Below are 8637 nucleotides of genomic sequence, written 5' to 3' on the forward strand. Positions count from 1 at the left end.
CTCAGTTCCTCTCTACATCATCTCCCCATGTCTGTGTCTAGTGTTGACACAGTCCCACCCCCTCTGAGAGAGAGAGAGAGAGAGAGAGAGAGAGAGAGAGAGAGAGAGAGAGAGAGAGAGAGAGAGAGAGAGAGAGAGAGAGAGAGAGAGACTGTATCAACCATGTGTATAAAGTCCTCTTCTCTTCTTCTCCTCTTTCAATCTCACAGGGAATCAGAACTTCACAGCAATTACATCACCACTCCATCCTCCTCTTTCCCTCCTCCTCTCCTCTCCTCTTCCCCTTCTCCCTCCCTTCCTCCTCCACCTGACCTCAACTCATCATAAAAACCACGCCCTGATTTGATTAGAAAGTGCGTAAGAGCCAGACTGTGGATGTAAAGTAGCTAAGGGCCGTGCTGTAGAGTCCCATCTAGCCTGGGTCATCTAGCCTGGGTCATCTAGTCTGGGTCATCTAGTCTGGGTCATCTAGTCTGGGTCATCTAGCCTGGGTCATCTAGTCTGGGTCATCTAGCCTGGGTCATCTAGCCTGGGTCATCTAGCCTGGGTCATCTAGCCTAGGTCATCTAGCCTGGGTCATCTAGCCTGGGTCATCTAGTCTGGGTCATCTAGCCTGGGTCATCTAGCCTGGGTCATCTAGTCTGGGTCATCTAGCCTGGGTCATCTAGCCTGGGTCATCTAGCCTGGGTCATCTAGCCTGGGTCATCTAGTCTGGGTCATCTAGCCTGGGTCATCTAGTCTGGGTCATCTAGCCTGGGTAATCTAGTCTGGGTCATCTAGCCTGGCTCAATTAGCATGGGTAATCTAGCCTGGGTCATCTAGCCTTGGTCATTTTGATGCTAGCTACCACATTACCTTGTGGAAGGACATTTCAGTACAATGGTTGACATTCTAATGCCAGCTGTCATTGTATTCCTATAAATATCGATTGCGCTGTTGTCCAATGCACGTTGTGTGTGTCTCCCAGGCTGTCAGAATTGAAATACTGAGGTGCTAGGGAATGATGACCCCTGTCAAAGTGGTTCTGGTTCTCATCAGGATAAGTGGAACGTGGCGTTCGAGGAATTAGAGCACATGGCTCGAGCCTATCAGAGAGACACGCGGTGTGCAATCGGGGTCTTAGTCATTAGGCACCCAACGAAGGAAAACTGATTGCAACAGGAAGGGACCGTCTGAACTTGTCCAGTAAGTTACGCTCGTTTCCATTTTTGTTGTTGCAAAACATTTTGTTACGTTTTTTTTACGTGCAATAATGAATACCACCAATACTGGCATATGGTGGGAGAGCTGTCCATCTCTCTGGTGCTGCTGAAAACAAACTGTCGTCCATTCAAACCTTCTCCATTTCTGTCCGTTTCTCTCTGCATCCAATGTACTTTCAGTTGATTCCGTCTCGAAATTGAAATACACAACAAGTTGAGCTGTTTAGATGTTCACCACAGAGGCCTTATTTCATAACGGATCTGAGTTCAGACATGAATTAACCAGAGGCCTTATTTCATAACGGATCTGAGTTCAGACATGAATTAACCTTTATGGAGGCTTTATGGAATAAGGCCTAAAGCCTTTACATTATTTACCGCCCCATTATCAGTCATAGCCTAGTCATCTCAATTATCAGTCATAGCCTAGTCATCTTCATGATCAGTCATAGCCTAGTCATCTCAATTATCAGTCATAGCCTAGTCATCTCAATTATCAGTCATAGCCTAGTCATCTCAATTATCAGTCATAGCCTAGTCATCTCAATTATCAGTCATAGCCTAGTCATCTTCATGATCAGTCATAGCCTAGTCATCTCAATTATCAGTCATAGCCTAGTCATCTCAATTATCAGTCATAGCCTAGTCATCTCAATTATCAGTCATAGCCTAGTCATCTTCATTATCAGTCATAGCCTAGTCATCTTCATGATCAGTCATAGCCTAGTCATCTCAATTATCAGTCATAGCCTAGTCATCTCAATTATCAGTCATAGCCTAGTCATCTCAATTATCAGTCATAGCCTAGTCATCTCAATTATCAGTCATAGCCTAGTCATCTCAATTATCAGTCATAGCCTAGTCATCTCAATTATCAGTCATAGCCTAGTCATCTCAATTATCAGTCATAGCCTAGTCATCTTCATTATCAGTCATAGCCTAGTCATCTCAATTATCAGTCATAGCCTAGTCATCTCAATTATCAGTCATAGCCTAGTCATCTCAATTATCAGTCCTAGCCTAGTCATCTCAATTATCAGTCATAGCCTAGTCATCTCAATTATCAGTCATAGCCTAGTCATCTTCATTATCAGTCATAGCCTAGTCATCTTCATTATCAGTCATAGCCTAGCTGTCTGCATTATCAGTCACAGCCTAGTCGTCTGCATTATTAGTCATAGCCTAGTAAACTGCATTATCAGTCATAGCCTAGCCATCTTCATTATTAGTCATAGCCTAGTCATCTTCATTATCAGTCATAACTAGTCATCTCAATTATCAGTCATAGCCTAGTCAGCTTCATTATCAGTCACAGCCTAGCTCTCTGCATTATCAGTCATAGCCTAGTCATCTTCATTATGAGTCATAGCCTATTCATCTTCATTATCAGTCATAGCCTTTTCATCTTCATTATCAGTCATAGCCTTTTCATCTTCATTATCAGTCATAGCCTAGCCGTCTGCATTATCAGTTAAAGGCCAGTCATCTTCAATATTAGCTTAAGTCAGATCAAAGTAACATTCCAGAGGCACATGTGCATAGCGATAACATGCATGGGGTGTGAATAGCTTCGTTTTGTACTGACAAAATTGTGGTTATATTTAGAAACCAGACAACAAAGTTTAAAGACAGCCTTTAAAATCCTTATTCAACATATCCCTAAGCAACTGGGAGCCTCTGCACAACAGAGAACCAATCAGATGGTTCGGCGCGGGAATCCAACATGGCTTCCCGCAGACATAAAAACCAGGAGCAAAGGAGAGTCATGAACAGCTGTAGGATATCTAGGAAAACATCGTTAAAACGCTCTCAACGCTCACCACAACCAACTAACTGCTATGATCTGTCGTTTAAAAAAAAGTAGATTAGCTCTGAAAGAAAGTAAAGGCTATCATGTCAGATGTGCACAAACAGGGCGTTCGCATGAACGAACAAAACATCAAAGTTAGACTTTTGGAAAGGAAGATGAATTGGACCAGCATGAAGACAGAATGAAAACTAAGCAACATAGGAGTATTGTCCTTTAAAGATGAGGGGAAAAAATCAGACCTTTAACAGCTACATGGTCAAACTAATATCAGAAGAACTTGACGTGGGTATATCACCAGAGGATCTGGGACGATGCCATGGGATTGGTGTGAAACAGAACAACGCTAAAAAACCCACACATGGTAATGTTCAAACATGTGGAACTATCAGACCAAAGTCAACATTCTGAAGGCACAGAGGGGAAAGGAGATCAACATCCACGGCCGGTCCATTTGATTGGTCCAGGACCTGTCTGCTAGGCTGAGAAAGAGACGCAAGGAATACATTCCGATCAGACAGTCACCGGAGGAGAAAGGAATGAAATTTCAGTTCCATATCCCGGCAGTGCTGTGGGTATGGAAGGGAACGCAAAGGATGAAATTCACAAGCATAGATGAAGCCCTAACCAAGCACCGATGAAGCCCTAACCAAACACAGATGAAGCCCTAACCAAACACAGATGAAGCCCTAACCAAACACAGATGAAGCCCTAACCAAACACAGAGGAAGCCCTAACCAAACACCGATGAAGCCCTAACCAAACACAGATGAAGCCCTAACCAAACACAGAGGAAGCCCTAACCAAACACCGATGAAGCCCTAACCAAACACAGATGAAGCCCTAACCAAACACAGATGAAGCCCTAACCAAACACAGAGGAAGCCCTAACCAAACACTGATGAAGCCCTAACCAAACACAGATGAAGCCTTAACCAAGCACAGATGAAGCCCTAACCAAACACCGATGAAGCCCTAACCAAACACAGATGAAGCCCTAACCAAGCACAGGTGAAGCCCTAACCAAGCACAGGTGAAGCCCTAACCAAACACAGATGAAGCCCTAACCAAACACTGATGAAGCCCTAACCAAACACCGATGAAGCCCTAACCAAGCACAGATGAAGCCCTAACCAAACACAGATGAAGCCCTAATCAAACACAGATGAAGCCCTAACCAAACACAGATGAAGCCCTAAACAAACACAGATGAAGCCCTAACCAAACACAGATGAAGCCCTAACCAAACACAGATGAAGCCCTAACCAAACACAGATGAAGCCCTAACCAAACACAGATGAAGCCCTAACCAAACACAGATGAAGCCCTAACCAAACACAGATGAAGCCCTAACCAAACACTGATGAAGCCCTAACCAAACACCGATGAAGCCCTAACCAAACACAGATGAAGCCCTAACCAAACACCGATGAAGCCCTAACCAAACACAGATGAAGCCCTAACCAAACACAGATGAAGCCCTAACCAAACACAGATGAAGCCCTAACCAAACACAGATGAAGCCCTAACCAAACACTGATGAAGCCCTAACCAAACACTGATGAAGCCCTAACCAAACACAGATGAAGCCCTAACCAAACACAGATGAAGCCCTAACCAAACACAGATGAAGCCCTAACCAAACACAGATGAAGCCCTAACCAAACACAGATGAAGCCCTAACCAAACACAGATGAAGCCCTAACCAAACACAGATGAAGCCCTAACCAAACACAGATGAAGCCCTAACCAAACACAGATGAAGCCCTAACCAAACACAGATGAAGCCCTAACCAAACACTGATGAAGCCCTAACCAAGCACAGATGAAGCCCTAACCAAGCACAGATGAAGCCCTAACCAAGCACAGATGAAGCCCTAACCAAACACAGATGAAGCCCTAACCAAGCACAGATGAATCCCTAAACAAACTGCAAGAAACCTTTCCAGTTGAAGGAGACCCCGTGCCCTGTGGAGAAGAAGAGTGAAAAGAGAAAAGGACACTAGGCTACATGTAGTGATGTCTAAGACCAGCTTATCGGAAAATGAGAGAATAATCTTTCCCCAAAATACAGTTTATACTCTACTTTCTCCAACTGTTCTTCTCCACGAAGTAACGATAGAAGTAGGCGGATGCCCATAGTGCTACATGGACACTAAAAAGACCATACAAAGGGGGAAATATATAGCATCTATGTCAATGACTGTTCTATGGATGTGTGTGTGTGTGTGTGTGTGTGTGTGTGTGTGTGTGTGTGTGTGTGTGTGTGTGTGTGTGTGTGTGCGTGCGTGCGTGCGTGCGTCCGTTCGTCCGTGCGTGCGTGCGTCCGTGCGTCCGTGCGTATGAATGAGAATGTGAGGGAAGAGCGAGGGATGGTGAATATGAATACGTGTAGCAGGGTGTGAGGGAATGGGTGTGTCAATGCAAAGGGTATATGTTGGGCATGAATAAATGAGAACGGACGAGTAAGTTGATGGATGAGTGTAAATGTGTCTGAGAAGAAGGGAGGGTGAGAAAATACAGAAGGTTGGGACAAACTTGGCTTGGGTGGGTAAGAGTGAGCAAGGAAGGGAGGGTGGGACAGTCTTGGCTTTGGGGGGGAGGGGGGGTAAAGGGGGGAGGAAAACTGGGAAGGGGAGGTGGAGAGGGAAAAGCTTGGGTTGATGAACGAGGGAAGGATTTATCCATACTATAATGTAATTTTATTCATTTTTGTGACTTGCCAACCTGCGGTTAAATGAATAAGAGTTGGTGACAGGATGTCAAGTCACTAGTATTCCTTGTTTGTCATTACAGTTAGGATCCAGTGGTGGTTATTGGTAAGAGTGGACATGGGCTCTCTCCGACGTGGTCCGGACAGAGGAGCTGGCAGAGCATCAGTCTCTTCCCTGAAGTATGTGTGGGGCCTCCACTCATCAGACTCTACCCTGAAGTATGTGTGGGGCCTCCACTCATCAGACTCTACCCTGAAGTATGTGTGGGGCCTCCACTCATCAGTCTCTACCCTGAAGTATGTGTGGGGCCTCCACTCATCAGACTCTACCCTGAAGTATGTGTGGGGCCTCCACTCATCAGACTCTACCCTGAAGTATGTGTGGGGCCTCCACTCATCAGACTCTACCCTGAAGTATGTGTGGGGCCTCCACTCATCAGACTCTACCCTGAAGTATGTGTGGGGCCTCCACTCATCAGACTCTACCCTGAAGTATGTGTGGGGCCTCCACTCATCAGTCTCTTCCCTGAACTATGTGTGGGGCCTCCACTCATCAGACTCTACCCTGAAGTATGTGTGGGGCCTCCACTCATCAGACTCTACCCTGAAGTATGTGTGGGGCCTCCACTCATCAGACTCTACCCTGAAGTATGTGTGGGGCCTCCACTCATCAGACTCTACCCTGAAGTATGTTTGGGGCCTCCACTCATCTCACTTCAGTCTCTCGGTGGACCCCACTCTCCCCAAGTAGAGCCACCACCAGCCACTACTTGAATTTAACTCACAAGGATTACAAACTGACCACAGTATTTAAGCGCCGGTTTGTCCTCCAATGTATCTACAATGATATAACCCACAGACTGTCGGTAACAGGGGAGGAGTATGAGCTTGACAGGCCTGAAAAAGGCAGCGTTTGCTTTATGTTTTTGTTGTTGTGTGTTCTCTGTTTAAATGTTTGCTCAGCCTACATGTTCGCACGTTTTATATACAATATGTCATGTATACAATAACTATGTATTCATACAATGCCTCTCCCATATCCATGGGAGGTCCACTAAATCAAATCAAATGTATTTATAAAGTCCTTCGTATCAGCTGATATCTCAAAGTGCTGTACAGAAACCCAGCCTAAAACCCCAAACAGCAAGCAATACAAGTGTAGAAGCACGGTGGCTAGGAAAAACTCCCTAGAAAGGCCAAAACCTAGGAATAAACCTAGAGAGGAACCAGGCTATGAGGGTGGGCCAGTCCTCTTCTGGCTGTGCCGGGTGGAGATTATAACAGAACATGGCCAAGATGTTCAAATGTTCATAAATGACCAGCAGGGTCAAATAATAATAATCACAGTAGTTGTTGAGGGTGCAGCAAGTCAGCACCTCAGGAGTAAATGTCAGTTGGCTTTTCATAGCCGATCATTAAGAGTATCTCTACCGCTCCTGCGGTCTCTAGAGAGTTGAAATGTCTGATAAATGACATTTCATGACATGTCTGATAAAATGTTTTGTCTGGTTCTTCAATGGCAGATGGAACAGACAACGTTAACTTTAATTCTATACAAGTTAAAGGCCAACAAAACCCAACGTATTACAATGAATGTTCACGGGATTCACGATGGCCCACAAAAAGCATAAGGTTCTTGAACATTTAAAGAGATTTTCAGTACATGTGTTTTTCTGCAAGAGCCACACTTCAAAAAATGAGAAATGTGAAATTGTAATGACTTTCCTCTTCTTCTGACGAGGAGTAAGAGATATCGGACCAATGTGCAGCGTGGTAAGTGTCCATTTTAATATATAAAACTGAACACTACAAAAATACAAAATAACAAAGTGAATGAACAAACGAAAAGCGAAACAGTCCCGTATGGTGCAGACACAGACACAGGAAACAACCACCCACAAAACACAATGAAAAACAGGCTACCTAAATATGGCTCCCAATCAGAGACAACGACCAACACCTGCCTCTGATTGGGAACCATACTAGGCCAAACACATGGAAATAGAACAACAGAACAAAACATAGAAAAACAACATAGAATGCTCACCCCAACTCACGCTCTGACCAAACTAAAATAAAGACATAAAAAAGGAACTAAGGTCAGAACGTGACAGAAATATAATATTTAAAGAGGAGCTAGGTTGGAGAGGCATCATGCTGCCACCTAGTGTAGTAACAGCAGAGGTGTAGGCATCCTGATAAATAAGAACACTCCTTTTTCCCTTATATCTCAGCACACTGACCAAGAAGGACGTCATCTAATTTGGAATTGTACCTTACATGGAGAAGAATACACATTGATGTCATTGTATATCCCCCCGCCGCAGGGAAAAACCTAACATAGCTTGATTTAATAATTCAAGCTATGTTAGATCAGACCCAGACAGGAACTGTTATTTTTAAAAAAACATTCAACAAGTTAGACAGACATAGCAATAAAAAAGGAAAATTCTAAGAGTCTCCAAAGAGGCTGAAAAATTCCATCTCTACAAATAATTTACAGGACACCTGGAGATCATTATTCCCAACTACAAAAGACTACTCCTGTTTTTCACAAAGTAAGAAAAGCTATTCAAGAATAAAAAATAAAAATAAAAATAACTGTATTCACTCAACATTAAACCGGGTTCTAAAATCTATAAAATAGTGATATCGGATCATTCTCCTGTATCATGCTTAATTACGCCAAAAGAAAATACACCTAGTGACAGAATATAGGGAATAACCTGAACCCATCTTCAAGACCTGAAATGTATTAAAAACGTAAACATAAATACCTTTACCATTGTAAATGAAGACAGAGAAAAGACGACCCCGACATTATTTGGGATGCTTAAAATAAATATTAGACGCTGTTGAAACATTAGTATGGCGCAGAGAAAAGCACCAGGGATGAACAGCTTTTCCATAGAATT

This window comes from Salvelinus fontinalis, chromosome 31, assembly GCF_029448725.1.
Source record: "Salvelinus fontinalis isolate EN_2023a chromosome 31, ASM2944872v1, whole genome shotgun sequence".
NCBI lineage: Eukaryota > Metazoa > Chordata > Actinopteri > Salmoniformes > Salmonidae > Salvelinus > Salvelinus fontinalis.